Source organism: Pseudopodoces humilis, chromosome 12 (assembly GCF_049639895.1).
Source record: "Pseudopodoces humilis isolate 2021_Gansu_Grassland_sample_001 chromosome 12, ASM4963989v1, whole genome shotgun sequence".
NCBI lineage: Eukaryota > Metazoa > Chordata > Aves > Passeriformes > Paridae > Pseudopodoces > Pseudopodoces humilis.
The window spans coordinates 20,516,837-20,532,589 of NC_142211.1; the positions used below are offsets into that span (position 1 = coordinate 20,516,837).

At 41.4% G+C, this 15,753-nt stretch overlaps 1 pseudogene; it reads right to left on the reverse strand.

Annotated features, from left to right (window-relative positions):
- Positions 1 to 1,637: 1,637 nt before the first annotated feature.
- LOC148183485 (3-hydroxy-3-methylglutaryl-coenzyme A reductase-like) overlaps positions 1,638 to 15,753 on the reverse strand; it is a 31,288-nt pseudogene continuing 17,172 nt past the window's right edge.

Consider the following 15,753-nt stretch of genomic DNA (forward strand, 5'->3'; position numbering starts at 1 on the left):
TGTGAGCCCTGTAATTTCAAAGTTATAATAATTTGGAGTGAAGGGGTTATTTTCCATTTCATGACGGTTCCTGCCTTCCTTGGCAGACATCTATCTTTTAAATCAAGGCAGCAACTTATGAAAGAGTGTTTTTTTGTGTGTGTCCCCCAAGTTGTAACTTTTCTCTAAAAATTCCTTTTTCTGTGTCTCTGTTTCTGCTGCATCTCTTCTGTATTTTTCTTTTTATTCTTGGATTCTCAGCCTCCTTTGGACTGAATTCTTTTGGGATCCTCCCTCGTGGGGAGCCCTGCTTATCTCAGTTCTTATGATTCGAAGAAAACTCCCGAGCTCGTTAGAATCTTGTTTCTTGTGTTTATTAAAAGGTCATCACAAAACTTAACAGGTCTCTCCAGGCTGGCTACACAAGGTTAATCTTTTCAATCTGGTACATTTCTTTCTTCTGATGGTACAAACAAGGCCTTGTGGCACACTGTAGGAGATGCTTTCTGGGGTGGACAGTCTGAGACACGGCAAAGACCTCTATAATCGAGTTAGGTGTTAGAAGTTTATTTCAGGGTGTGGGAGAGAGAGAGAGAGAGCCTGCTATGAGCCAGCAGATAGAGCTCAAAGCGGGCTCGGAGGGAATAATACAAAAGGGGGTAGAATATGAATACATGAGCTCAAGACCTAAGAAAGAGAGCTCTCTCACAGAAGTGAGAGAGCCGGGGAAAAGAGGCCGAGCTCTACTATACAACCACTTATATAACCGATACCTTTGAATATTCTATTCCTTTACTAACCAATCTTTCTAAGTATACTAATACAGTAACATTTGTGTGCGACCTCTAGAAATCGCTATTTTTCCATATTTTTAGTTATCTCAGGGTCCTTCAGACCTTTCCTTATAAGGCTGGGGAGAGGGGTCTCAGCTTAGTTTTATTGCAGGAAAGAATGTGATCTGGCATACCAGCCCGGTTTCTTTGAATTATTCAAACCGTGCTATCATTTGTATTTCTTCCTTAGCCTTTCTGGATACAGAGTCATATTTATAATTTCTTTCTAATTCTACCTTCCCAACAGCACACTTCGTGTCTGATGCACAAAATGGCCCCGAAATATGTAGTTCTTTTATCTTTATACCTATTTTTACCCAATTAACAATAGACGTATATTATTTTTCTTAATGACCCAATGACCCATCACTTCTGTGATGCACTGTGGCATTCTCTGCCCAATCACTTACTATTACCCAAAAACCTCTAGGAGAAGAACACGAAGAAGAAAGAAGAAGGGACAAGAGACAACACCCTAAATCCTCCATCTTGTCTCCTGTTCTCTAAACTAACTTTTTCACCCAGTGATTTAAAAAAACTTTCTAATCTACACACTTACACTTTTAGCTTTTTCTATCTAACTTTAACATTTGTTTTCATGTATCACCATGAAAACATGCTCATGAATTTCATATTATATTAAATTCAGTGTTTTTCTGAATCTTATAAGTATCAGAAACAAGGGCACACACACTGTATTCCAGACTCCAACACAAGTTATTAAAGCCATATAATTCTCTGAAGAATGACATTATAGTCAATAGGATCATTTAAAAGCTGAAAAATTAACTGCAATAATTTTTCAATCAGATGTTACAGTAGAGGTTAAACAAAAAAGTTACATGCCTCTGCATTTCTGAGTATAGAAACACATTCCACAATAGAACATGATTCTTGAGGCAATTCAACTATTTCTTCATTTCTATTAAGAAATAAAGAAGTCTCCACAGGGTTTCAACTTCCAGTTACAAATGTAGCCTTGGTTGATGACTCTGCTAATTCAGGTTTTATGTCATCAGCTGCATAAAGACAATTCAAATTCACTTTGGTTTACAAAAATCTTAAATTTTGATTGCAAATACAACATGCTAATGCAGATTTCACTATTTGTTCCATATATTCAGGAATAGGTTCAGACTTTAAAATGCGAAAAATTACCATTTCCATCTTTGGGAACTAAAGCTTCTTCTACTGTGTTAGATTTCTGAATGTTTTTCCAAAGTCCAGACTTCTTCCTGCAACAGTTCTCTGGGATGTTTTTCCGGATGTGATGATTTTAGCACTAGCTAAAAATCACCAGAGTATCGACTCATCTCTTTCTGTGAGATATGGATTAGAAGGGCAAAACAGGCTTAAAACTTAAAAGGAATAAAGAAAATTTATTAATAGAATTGCAAGAATAAGAAACCAGAATAAAACCTCCAGAAACCTTTCCTCCTACCATCTATCGTTTTTCTTAACTGACACCATAGAGACAAAACCTGGGACGTTAAAGCAGTACCAACTATACAATAGTCTTTTCATCAGACTCTGTAGAGAGAGGAGTTTTCTCTTGTCATGCCATGGGGACTTCTCCACAAGAAAAACAGTTTTCTCATGGCTTTTAATTTTTATGCCTGGCAGCTGCCAGGAAAAAAGCTGCCATCATGCCATGCCTTCCTCCCATTTTCACACCACTCAGAGGTGTGTTCATGGGCCATGAACTCAAGGGGTATTATTTTAAGGATGAATTATTCAAAAGTAAAGTTTCTCTTCATCTGTCTCTGTGGTCATCTCTGGGAACAGAGGTTTTCTTTTTTCTCTTGGGGCCAAGGGTCTTCATCAGCTCCCACTTCCTTCTCTCTCTGTTCAAGCATCTCATAGGATCACAGCTACTCCACCATTTGCTTAGCTCATCAATGGATACCTTTGCTCAGGTTTACAGTTTGAATAGTTCATTCCCCCCAATACTCTTTCATGAATTACGGGAGTTTTTCAGAACATTATTGTCCATTTCCATGGCCCTACTAAAAGAATATTTCAACTTATTAAAGCATCTCCTCATTCTCCTTCTATCTGGAGCTTGACTCTTTCTCTTACTGACCTTGATGTTTCATGTTGTCTCTTTACATGTTAATCGCTCCTACTTTCTCATGTAGAAGGAATTAAGTCTGCAGGTCTCATCTGTGTAGTGAAAGGCTTAAATCTGGCCCAAGCCACGCAGCAAGTATTCATGGTGTCGGATTTTAGGTTGGCAGCTGCTGGAAGGCAGGGGACAGTTTTTGGACAGTTTTAGGCCTGGAGCCATCTGTGCAGGCCATGGGGGGGGGGGATGGGGGGTGGCAAGATATCAGCAGCTCTGGCCCAGCCCAGCCTAGGGCCGGGACCCCTGGGAAAGGCTTCAGCCACCCCTCTGGAATAGGACCCAGAAGGCTTTCCAGGAGGGGCCGCAGCAGAGCCTGGCCCCACCCTGGGGCTGGGGGAACTCCCACAGTCTCCATCCCCCACCCAGGAGCAGCAGGAGTCCGAGCCCAGCCCCTGCCCGGCCACACAGGCCACGGGGGAGCAGGCCAGCTGCACCAGAGTTCTGATAACTTTCAAGGCCGGAAACAAAGAAACAAGCAGTTCCCGGGCTCAGGTTTAAAAGGTGGTATTCACAAAGATGATCTTACTTTTCAGTGGTCCAAAATGCTTTCAGTTCTGAGAACTGGCTAGCTATTGGCCAGGTCTCAAGCAGAGAAGAAACTCCCAGCAGCCTCTCTCAAAGGAGTCACTTCCGTGGGTGTTTCCCGCTTTTTTTCCTAAATGCCAAACTACCACACTGGACCATCACTGGACGTGTTGAGATTCTTCAACAAGAGTGTGGATTCAGTTTCTGCTTGCTCAAAGAAAATATATTTCACATCAAAGAAAAGGGGTAATCCAAGAGAAATTACTTGTTCAGTATGCATACAAGACATTCTAAAAAATAGACAAATCAAGAAGTAAATACACAGTATATACAATTTGGTTACAACAACATCCTGACATGCCTTTGCTTTAGAAAGGGTAGTAATGATGCCTAAAGATTTTTAGCTGTATATATTTTTCATATACTTGAAGCTTTGTAGATTGCTAATGCATGGCTGTATCTCCTAGTACTTTTCCTACCCTTTTCCCCTACATTTTAGAATAATAGGCCAACCTTCTAACACATTCCTGAAATACTGTTTAGTCTTTTTTTAAGAAGAGAACCACTTACAAGGACGTTCTGTTTTCCAACCAGAATCTGGAAAGACATAACAAAATGGGGCAAAGAAGCCCCTGGAACGATTCAAATGAGGCAGTACCAGGGGGAAAATTACCTAACCAACTGCTCTTCTAATTGGACAATATATGATTGGTATACTAATCAACTAACCTAATAAAATTGTTGAAATCTGGTGCCAGGTGTACCCATTACCACCTGGATGCCTGGAAGCTTACAAATAAAGGTCTGCTTTTTACATTACTATTTTAACACTGTTGCAAGGTTTTTTTCTCTTTTGATTTTAGACAACAATAGTTTGATCATCATTTATAAAGTTACTGAAATTACCATCAAAAGACACTTCTAGCAGAACATTCAAGTATGCTAGGGTAGAGCAATAATTCTTTGTATTAAGAATTTTTAGATTTTAATATCTAGTTTCTAAATCTTACTTATAAAGCAGTTCCAGTAAGAGAAATGACTGCAAAAATATTCACTATTTAACAGCTACATCAAATTGATTTAACACCTATCTCCAATTAAGTAGAAAATTTAAATTATCATCTTCTACCAATAATGACTACTATAATGCAAGTTGAACTGCTAAGAGAAGGGGGGGGAAACCTAGGAGACTTCTGATTATGGATGCTGAATGCAAGAAAGCAGTCAGGGAGCACAGAGCCTGTGTGAAACTAAGTCACACAAGATTCTCACTCTGGCCTGAGAAAGCATAAGGAGGAATCCAAACAGTCCTTGGAGAAAGAGAACAACCTTTGCAGGTGTTGTTTAGATCCTTGTTGTTTACTTGCAAGAAATGTAAAAAATATTTTAGCAGAAGGAGGGCATGATATTTTAGTAAAAGCCTGTCTGCACAAGCCAGCCTTTGATATAAGCGACAATATTAAAGGTAGTGTCCTTGAAACTCTCTTGGAGCAGTGAGATTGAAAGAAAAACAATAGTCTTGTGCACTGGAGAAAGAATGTAAAACAATATGTATTAGCCAATAGTAACTTGCTAAGCCCGCGGACCCTGTCGAACCCTATAAAAGTGTGCTAAAGATAGAAATAAACAACGTTCGCCATACTTCTGTGAAGACTCGGCTTTATAGTCTGAGCAGTTTTTCAATAAAGAAACAGTCAAGGGGTGTAGTACCCAATTGTCCGATGATGGTGATGTGTTGGTTTAATGACCAATGAGAGTTTTACCTCTCAGACCTTCTCGGACCTGTCTATAAAAAAAGATCTGGAATAATAAAACTTGCTCTCTTGTGCAACCCAGAAGAGAGACCATGTTGTGCTTCGCCATGCCTAAAATAGTGCGACATCTGATTTTTCAGAAGTAACATGGAACCACAGCTGCCATTAACTTCAGTTGAGCTGAAGGAGAAGAAATAATGACATGGCTTTTGCATTTATATGTGAATAGTCAGAAGCTCTGCATAAATACTCTAGTACAATTGGAAAATTTATTTTCCAGTGTGTTCTGAGAGGTGTCGGTGCTACTGGGGAAAGATAGCATTATGATGCATAAAGGACATCTGTCCCCAATCATGTTTTTATTACTTCAAGGGGATTGAACAAACAGCATAATATTCAATACTTCTTACGAATTTATATCTCTGGTTCCAAGAAATCCTACAGTGATCAGATCTGCAAATTTACAAGTGCTGTACCCTAGGACCAAAGCTTGGCAGCGCTAGAGAACAGTCCCTAATCGAGGAAATACACTTGTCTTCTGTGAATTCACCCACCAAGAAAGATATAACTGCCATAGTGAAACATTAGGCTCAATTCTCTTTGGTGCATTCTCATCCAATTCCACTGCATTTCCTATAGTACTTTTTTGAGCAGCTGGTTCCACTATCCAGTCGCTGAGGGCATGAACAAGAACCAAACCCTGAGACTGTATTAAAAACACAAACCAAATATTAATTTTTTAACTGTAAATAGGTATCTAACCTACTAATATTAACCTTTTTGGATTATTTGTTTGTGTCCCATGTCTCATCGGTCTAAAGCTAAAGGCTGATTTTCCACACGTCTCATCAACACTATTTTTTGAATATCATAACACTCATAGCTTTGATCCTGTCTCACCACATTTTTCCTCTTAGCTCAAGTAATAAGTAGAGGAAACCATGGTAAACTAGACTGGGATGTAGAACACAATTCTACAGAAGACAAAAGTTTTATTCATTGCACTGGGATATCTTACTGATTGCATAACTACAGGTGTAAAACACCACAAACCATAATTATTTTGACGCTCTGTGTTACAAGATTTGTTTTTTCTTCTTCATCCAGAATGCAAGCAAAATGGCTAAGCTGCCATAGAGGATGCCCTTCGCGACTCTCTCTAGAAAGCTGCAAAAATAACAAAATTTAAAAATAGGTCCTGTTTAGTTCATATTAAAAGTACCAATGAGCTTCAATACTGTATTTTTATTTCATCAGCAAGCTATGAGCAAAAGAGTTAACCTACAGTCTACTGTTTAGCCTGTTAGACTTCAAATAGTGAAAATCCTTGGACAGCCACAAACCTAAAATAGATTTTGTTTATTTTGCTTTAGAACAGAACTCATGCTATTGAGTGGGACAAGTTACTGTCCATCAGCTGAACCACCATAACTCTCTCTGTGCATTCCCTCTGTTCACCTTGAAAGGAAGACAAACATGCTGGTATATACCTCAGTGAAGAAATGCATAACCTGCAAGAAGCACAGGGTCGGAATATGAAACTTGATGTGTTAGTCTTACCTCTAATACCAAGGAGACTCAGGCTGGAAAGAAGGTCATAAAGGCAAAGTAGTTGGCAAGAACAGACATACAGCCAAAGCAGCACATAATTTCAAGGTATCGTACACCTATATAAAGAAAAAGTTTTAAACATTTGAATATGCATCAGGTTTTCTATATACTTGAAGAAGTGTTGCAGAAGTAAGAAAGAAGGCATTAAACTGATACTGCAGACTAGAGGAACCACTAGATAGGGAACTGTTTAAATTAATGAAAAACAAGTATGTTAAATCCCAGTCATTTTGTATTAGCTTATTACAAACACAATGCATATTTCTGGAGTATAGAAAATCAAGTGTAAATGTAAATATAAAAATAATTACAGTTTATTAAGATTTTAAAGCTTCACAATGAATGCTTGAAACTTCTCCCTCATCTAAGTGTCATGGGGTAGCTTTACCTTTAAGGTGGTTTTGAGAGCTAAGGAAGTTGAAACTGCTGGTGGCTGATGGGAGTTTTTTCTCCTGACCAATTATCAGTCATTTCTAAAATTGACAGCAGGTCTGACCATTAAAAAGTGAAATCAACCTGTGAACACCCCCTTAAGAAGTACAGAGCTCTCTTGTCCTTTTTTGTTTCTGGCTTTTGAGAAGGTAACAAGGCTCTGTGGTAGCCTCCTCCATCTTCCCCCCCCCCCTCCCTCGGCCAGATAAGGCCGCAGAGGACGAAGGGGGGGGGGGGGGGGGGGGCGGGAAGGAAAGGAAAGCAAAGCTGGCAGCCTGGTTTGGTTTTCAGTTCTTGTTGCCGGACTGAAACCTGACGCTATGAACTCTTGCAGCTTTTCTAAAGCTTTTAATTCTTTTTCTACCTGGATAAACGTACAGATTACTCTTTTTTCTCAGAAAGATAGAGAAAGAGAGAGACAATCAACATGAAAACATCATAAAACCACCAAAAACAGTGAGGAAAAGAGTTGTTAAGTTTTAAATAAGAGAGAGGGAATAAGGAGATGCTCTACAGCTGAAATATCTTTCTGTTAAAGCTGTGAGAAATGAACTTGTAAAAATTCGTAAAAAATCTAAATAAATGTATATAACAATAATGATATAAAATATAAAGTACAGTATGACACACAAGCCCTTCCCAGATCTAGCCACGAATTCCCACTCAAAGGATAACGATCCTAGCCGGCGCCCATCAACAAAAGAATAGACAGGACGCGGCCCATCAAGCTGACAGAAAAAAAAAAACTCCTCAAACTGACAAGGACAGGCTCGGTGACCATCAACGGGGAAGAATAGACAGGACACGAAACATCAAGCCAAAACGGAGAGGCACCGACGAGATATTCATCACCGGACCCAAACACCTCGCCTTGCGGGCTACCGTTGGGGGAAGCCATCAGGTAAACAAAAGGAAAAATCCAGCCGAAATATCCATCGGCTCCAACCCGGATCCAGCCATCCCATCCGGATGGCCTGAACCACAAGAGCCACTCAGAATTTCTTTACATATGAGGAGACTCGGTCCGGACGTCCATTCGACTCTATTCTCCAATGCCAGGAAATCAATTCATACGACAATCAAGGACTGTTGATGAATGGTGCCTGCCTGGAATTTGGCCTCAAGGCTAAAAATCCCTATAAAAACCCCGGACAGTTTACCCTCCTTCGTGGATTTGGGAACACCTATACCTTTAAGTATAGACCCCTGTCCACCCAGCGCTGCGCTGTTTGTTTTATTGTGGTTTTCCCTCATTGTTTATTTTTTATAAAAATTGTTTTATAATAAATTGTTTTTATTTAACCCAAATCTGCCTTTGCATTTATAACAGATTGGTGCCGTGACTCGGATCGGAGAAACTGCGGGGAATCTCGCTGCCCAGGACGGGTACCCCCGCTGATTTTGGCGGCCTGGTGAGTTGAGAACCCCCGTAGTTCATTCCGATATCCGAACCAAATTTAGGCAGAGGTAAAAACCACAATAAAAAGGATAAATCCGGATCGGAGAGCTCGGAAGGCACGGAGCCTTCGGAAGCCGCGGCTTACTTTGCTCGTAAAACGTCTAGTGCGCACAAGGGACACCCACGCAGGAAAATAGCTGTAAGTACTGCTGGTTGAGCGGGCGATCGGGCGAGTGTGTGAGACGTGATCTGATCACGAAGCGAGTGCGGACTTCAAGGTCGCGTTTCCATCCTCCCGCGAGGGAATTGGCCGGCCGCGAAGGAAGCGATACAGAGTGAAAGTTTTTTTTTCCCTCGACACACACTCGTAAAACCTGAGACCAAAGGGTGTCTCGGGAACTGATCGCAAGGTACTTAGAGGGGAAGGGACGTCTTGTCGAGCTTGAGGCTGGTAAACCCTCTTAGTAACGGACCCAGGGAGAGGTCCAGGGAAGAATCAAAAGTTCCGATTACAAGAGACCTCAGCTCAGCTCGCTGAAAGGTGAGTATCGGCAAATTTTGATTCCTAAGTACACAACGCAGAAACTGATATCGACTCCCGGAGAAGTCGAAGAAAGGTAAGAATATATTTGCGAAGTATGGGGCAGAAAAAGAGTAAGCTTCAAGGAAGAAGCACAGGAAAAGATTCCTCCGATCAGGGGGAGGAATCACCAGACATCCCACTGGAAAGTCCCTTGGGGTGGATGCTAAAACACTGGGAAGATTGTCCCCAGAGGAAGGGGAAATCAAGGGAGAAATTAATACATTATTGTATGGAGGTTTGGGGAGGACAGGAGTTGAGAAGTCACCTCACTTGGCCAGTGTTAGGCACATTTGAAAAATGGACGTGTAACAAGTTGTTCTCCTATGTGGAGAACAAAGTCCCCTCAGATCCTGAGGAGAAGGAATATGCTAAGCTCTGGGTAAATGTCAGAGTAGGGCTATTTCCAATAAAGCAAAAAGAAAAACGTGAGTCGAGAGCTGAGTCCTGGGAACCCCTCGATCACTTACCACCCCCGTATCGAGGACCAGCGGGACCTTCCTCTGCAGATCAAGTAATGCCCACAGCACCCTTGGGCCCCCGAGACCAACCCACTGAGATACGTGTGTCTCAAGCGGGAGAGTCGGGGCCAGCAGCAATGCCGGCAGCCCTTCCCCTTTCCCCGCCTGTAAACACCGTAACCGCAGCAACCTCCTCGGAGGTTTTTTCTGCGCAAGGCTGGGGAACACCCTATCCGTCCCTGCCGGTCCGGCCGCCACAACCGGGACCCTCCCATACAACGGAGGGGACTCCTCCCTTCAACCGGGTGGCGGCAGAATTCCCACCATTAATAACAGGGAGGCAACACACAATCACCAATTCCCCTCCCGCAAGTAGAACCCGTTTAAAAGCAAGAATGATAGATAATGAATGGAGAGAGAGTGAAGAGGGGCACCGGTTGTTCCCTCTTAGGGAAGTACCGACGGCCCCGGGAGTGATCGGTTTTGTGAATGTCCCCCTTAACTCTGGAGATGTAAGAGCATTTAAAAAAAAAAGATGGGGCGGTTGTTAGATGACCCTCTCGGAGTGGCTGAGAGGTTAGATGAATTTTTAGGGAGTAGCATTTATACCTTTGACGGTCTTATGGCAATCCTGAGATCACTGTTTAATCCGGAAGAAAGGGAAATGATTAAACAAGCCGGGATCAGAGACTGGGACAGACGCAATCCACAGGGGATGCCAGGTAACCAGAAATGGCCTAGCGCAAGCCCGAGCTGGAATGCACAGACAGAGGAAGGCAGACGGAACATGAGGGATTTAAGGAGCATGATTGTACAAGGTATAAGAGAAGCGGTCCCTAGGGGCCAGAACATTAGCAAAGTTTTTAGAGAGTGTCAAGGAAAAAAAAGAACCACCCACTGAATAGATCGAGAGATTACGGCAAAGTTTACAAATTTACTCTGAGACTGACCCGAACTCTCCTGTGGGGGAGGTTCTGTTAAAAAACACAATTCGTTGCTAAATCTTGGGAGGACATTAGGAGAAAATTAGAAAAGATCGAGGAGTGGCAAGATAAAAGCCTCCAGGAGCTCCTAAGGGAAGCTCAAAAAAGTATACATGAGGAGAGAAGATGAGAAGCAGAAATTGCAGGCTAAGGTTTTAGTAACTGCAGTAAAAGAGATCCAGAAACAAGAACAGATGCAGGGTAAGTTTAAAAGACTACCCGGAAAAAGTCGGGGTTCTCACTGGGCAGCCCCGGCCCCACGGAGAGAGCCCCCGGAATGCTACTACTGTAAAAAGGTAGGACACGTTCAGCGGAATTGTAAACAAAGAATAAAAGATGAAAAAATTTTTTCAAGAGGATTAAGAGTGTCAGGGGCTCTTTAATTTAGAGACCAGAACATCCAAGAAGCCCTTGATAAAATTAAAAGTGGGCCCCTAACGACAAGAAGTAAGTTTTCTTGTAGATACTGGGGCAGAGAAAAGTACCCTGCAGAAATTGCCATACGGATGTGTGGCTAGCAGAGAAAAAGTTTTTGTAATCGGTGCAAAGGGAGACCCCTTTGAAGTACCTATAATAAAAGATGTGGAAATAGAATCTAAAAATAAAATTTGCTTAGGGAATTTGCTATTAGTAGAAGAAGCAGATTACAATTTACTGGGAAGGGACATGATTGTTGCTTTAAGAATTAATATCTTGATTAAAAATTCTGAATTAGTGGTGAAAATATTTAAGTTGACTCCTAAAAATGAAGAGAAAATAAACCCTGAAGTATAGCATTCAAAGAGAGAAGGGAGTTGAAACAAATAATTGATGACCTCCTAAACGAGGGTACTTTAGAGCCTTGCATGTCTCAACACAACACCCCCATCCTGGCTGTAAAAAAAAAAAAAAAAAAAAAAAAAAAGACGGATGATAGCGTCCGATTAATCCAGGACCTACGAGCGGTAAACGCTAGGACCCGGACTAGATTCCCGGTGGTGGCCAACCCCTATACTTTACTAAATAGACTCACACCAGAAGATGTGTGGTATAGTGTGATTAATTTGAAAGATGCTTTTTAGACTTGCCCTCTGGATGAAAGGAGTAGAGATTATTTTGCATTTCAGTGGGAGGACCCAGATACAAACCGTAAGCAACAGCTAAGGTGGACGGTCCTCCCCCAGGAGTTTGTAGAGTCTCCGAACCTTTTCGGACAAGCTTTAAAACAAATGTTAACCCAATTTGCTCTTGAGGACAGGACAAAGCTTTCACAGTATGTAGATGACTTGCTAATAGCTGGACCGACTGAAGAGAGTGTGAAGAAAAGCACGATTGCCTTGTTAAACTTTCTAAGAAAGAAAAGTTTGAAAGTATCAAAATCCAAGCTGCAATTCACAGAGCCTGAAATAAAAAAATAAAATACCTCAGACATTGGATATCTCAAGGAAAAAATTAGACCCGGAGAGGGTAGCAGACATCCTTGCATTGCCTGCACCAAAAACAAAAAGGCAAATTAGACAAATTCTAGGGCTCTTGGGATATTGCAGGCAGTGGATTGAGGGTTTCAGTGAAAAAGTGAAGTTTTTGTATGAAAGATTAAACACTGACAGGCTGAAGTAAACTGAACAAGATGAGTCTAATTTCCAGAAATTAAAAACTGTTCTTATGACTGCCCCGGTACTAACTCTACCAGATACGAATAAAGAATTCCAGTTGTTTGTGAATGTGAGTAAACAAACAACACAGGGAAACCTGACTCAGGAATGGGCAGACAAAAGAAAGCCTATAGGCTTCAAAGATCTTAGATCCAGTCAGTCGGGGTTGGCCTACGTGTTTACCAGCAATTGTAACAGTGGCTCTGTTAATAAGAGAAGCAAAGAAAATAACTTTTCCTCCCCTGGTAGTTTACACTCCCCACGATGTGAGAAACATATTGCAGCAAAAAGCAGAAAAGTGGCTGACTGATTCCAGGCTTCTAAAATATGAAGCCATCTTAATCAGCTCACCCGGTTTAGAATTGAAAACCACTGCACAAAAAATCCTGCTCAGTTTCTATTCAGAAAAATTAGTACATGATTGTTCTAAAATCGTAGAGCTGCAGACCAGATAAGTTACATCAACGCAAACTGTGATTGTTTTCCATTTATACATTTTAAATGTGCTTGTTGTAAACAAATTTGAGTAACCCACTGTTGGAGAGAGTACAAACCTAAGAGACTGTGTACCAATTGTCTGACTAAAGAACAGGAGCTGACTAGCCGTTTCTTAATACTTGTCACCCGGGCGGGGTTTTTAGAACTTGACTCTCCTGAGTGGTACCTGCTTTTTCAAAAGGGGATTAGAGGTAAACTAGACTCCAAAGCAAAAACTTTAAAAATTGAGTGCCAAAAGACAGTCAAGATACCGAGCAGGACAGACACAATTAAGTCGTCTCGGTGAGCTGCTTTCAAGAGAAGGTACGCCATTAGGACTACAAGGGCCCCTGAAGAATATCCTTGCTGCCGAGAAGATGGTAATCCCCGCCGTATATTTCTATACGGGCGAAGGGCAAGGCAGAGGGATACACCGGTGGGGAATCCTGACTGTCCTGAGTCTAGCCGTGTGCTTAGCCGAGAGAATGATTCCCAAAGTACCTCTGGGGGAGCATCTCCTGGGGAAGTGTGAGCAGTGTCAAACTGCCACAGATACCAGACGAATAGTTAACTACTGTCCTCTGGAACGTTGTTTGTCTAACAGCACTCAGTATAATCTTTGTGAATTAAAGGGGAAGGTCTAGTGTTACCACTCAGGGGCAAAGCTTAAGAACGGGCAGTCTAAAACTCCTATGAAAAGAAAGACTGAAACTTCCCATTTCAGGTATAGGAGAGAAGTGAGAATGATTCCCCCAATTCCAATCTGCAGTCAATGTAACAAAACAGTCTAGATAGGGGGGAAAAGACAATCCACCTTTTTGACATATTATGCAGTTAACCCTTTATGTTACAATAAAGCGAATTTGAAAATGTGTACCATGGGAGGGAAGGTATATTGAGAAAGTAGAAATTTAAAACATGAAAAAAAAAAAAAAAAAAAAAAAGGCTTTTTTTAATAATGAACCGATAATCCTTGATTTGTTAAAAAGTAGTGATGACCGGGTATGTTTGCAATTCAACCAAGTATTCTGCTTCTCCAGGGATGAGGAAGGGGTGGACCCTGAAAACAAAATAAAACAACTAACCCTAGAGTTAAAGAGGCAAGAAGCGGAAGCTCGGAAAAAGAGGCTAGAACAGGAGAGGCTTAACTCTCTTAGTGAACATTATGAGCAATTAGAGAAACAATACAGCAATTGGGGGTTGCCAAACCCCAACCAGAATCTTTTCATAGATCTAATGCAAGAAATAGCCACAGAATTAAGTCTATCTAACTGTTAGATCTGTGGCGGTTTAAAATCAGCTGAAAGATAGCCTTGGAAGGGAGAGGGACTAACCCCAGAGTAACTTCTAAAAATGAGAAAGCTCTAAAATATCAAAAACAAAACAAAGACCAGAGGGAAAAGAATTCACTGAATTAGTAGGCTATACCCCGTGTGTAAGCACACTCACGGTGAATTCGGAAAGCAAAAACAAAAACCTGGCAACCTGAACCACCCGCGGGCTATTGGAGTCGCTCCCGGGGGAATAACTGTGAATGGATGGAAATAATTGAACTTTACTGGTACAAAAACTCTGGGGCCAATCCCTTCCATGAGCTAATAGGATTGAAGGAATATTGAGATGATCCGGCAAAGTTGAACAAGGGTTGGGAAGCTCCTAATAGTATATATTGGATATGTGGAAAAAGGCATACAGCGAGCTACCCAGAAAATGGAAAGGATCCTGCACACTTGGAATAATTCGGCCCTTTTTCTTTACTCTACCTAAAACAGAGAGTAAATCATTGAGCCCCTCTCTTTGAGACATTAAACAGACAAAGGAGGGAATTAAAACGGAAACTACCAATAGCGGGAGGCAACCAGAAGTAGAACGAGGAAGAATGACCTGCCAAAAGGATCATTCAATATTACGGGCCGCTACTTGGGCAAACGATGGCAGCTGGGGTTACAGAACCCCCATTTATCTCCTCAACAGACTTATCAAGTTGCAAGCGGTGGTAGAGATAGTTTCCAACCACACTTCAGAAGCCCTAGAACTCCTAGCCAAACAACATTCACAAATGAAAGCTTTTGTGTACCAAAACAGACTAGCTCTCGATTATTTGCTAGCCGAGGAGGGAGGAGTGTGTGGCAGATACAACGAATCCGAGTGTTGTATGGAAATAGACGATTACGGAGAAACAATAAAAGGATTGGCTGCTGAAATTAAAAAAGTAGCTCATGTGCCAGTCCAAAAATGGAATTCAATCCTACAAGCCTCCTGGTGGGACCAGATATTCGGGCAAGGGGCTTGGTGGAAGAAGCTAGTATTTTTCATCACTTGTTCAGTTGCCGGAATCATTTTCCTTCCCTGCTTAATTCCTTGCTTCATCAGACTAATTCACTCTGTTGTGCAAGGAATGCAGATTGCCACACTTCCAATTGATCCTGAGAAAGCGCAAGGGAGACCTACTCCTCTCTCTAAACTAATGAAATTAGAGGAGGAAAAAGAAAACGAAAATGTGATTAAAGCCTTAAAGAATTTTGAAAATAAATATAACCTGGCACAAGCATATAGTGAGAATTCGTTAACAGACTGGGAAGAAGATGAATGTGAGTAAAAAAATTATAGTCCTCCCCTGCAAAATTGGATGAAATAACACGAATTTTTAATGTAATGAATTATTAGGCGAGGGACTGTGAGAAATGAACTTGTAAAAATTCGTAAAAAATCTAAATAAATGTATATAACAATAATGATATAAAATATAAAGTACAGTATGACACACAAGCCCTTCCCAGATCTAGCCACGAATTCCCACTCAAAGGATAACGATCCTAGCCGGCGCCCATCAACAAAAGAATAGACAGGACGCGGCCCATCAAGCTGACAGAAAAAAAAAAACTCCTCAAACTGACAAGGACAGGCTCGGTGACCATCAACGGGGAAGAATAGACAGGACACGAAACATCAAGCCAAAA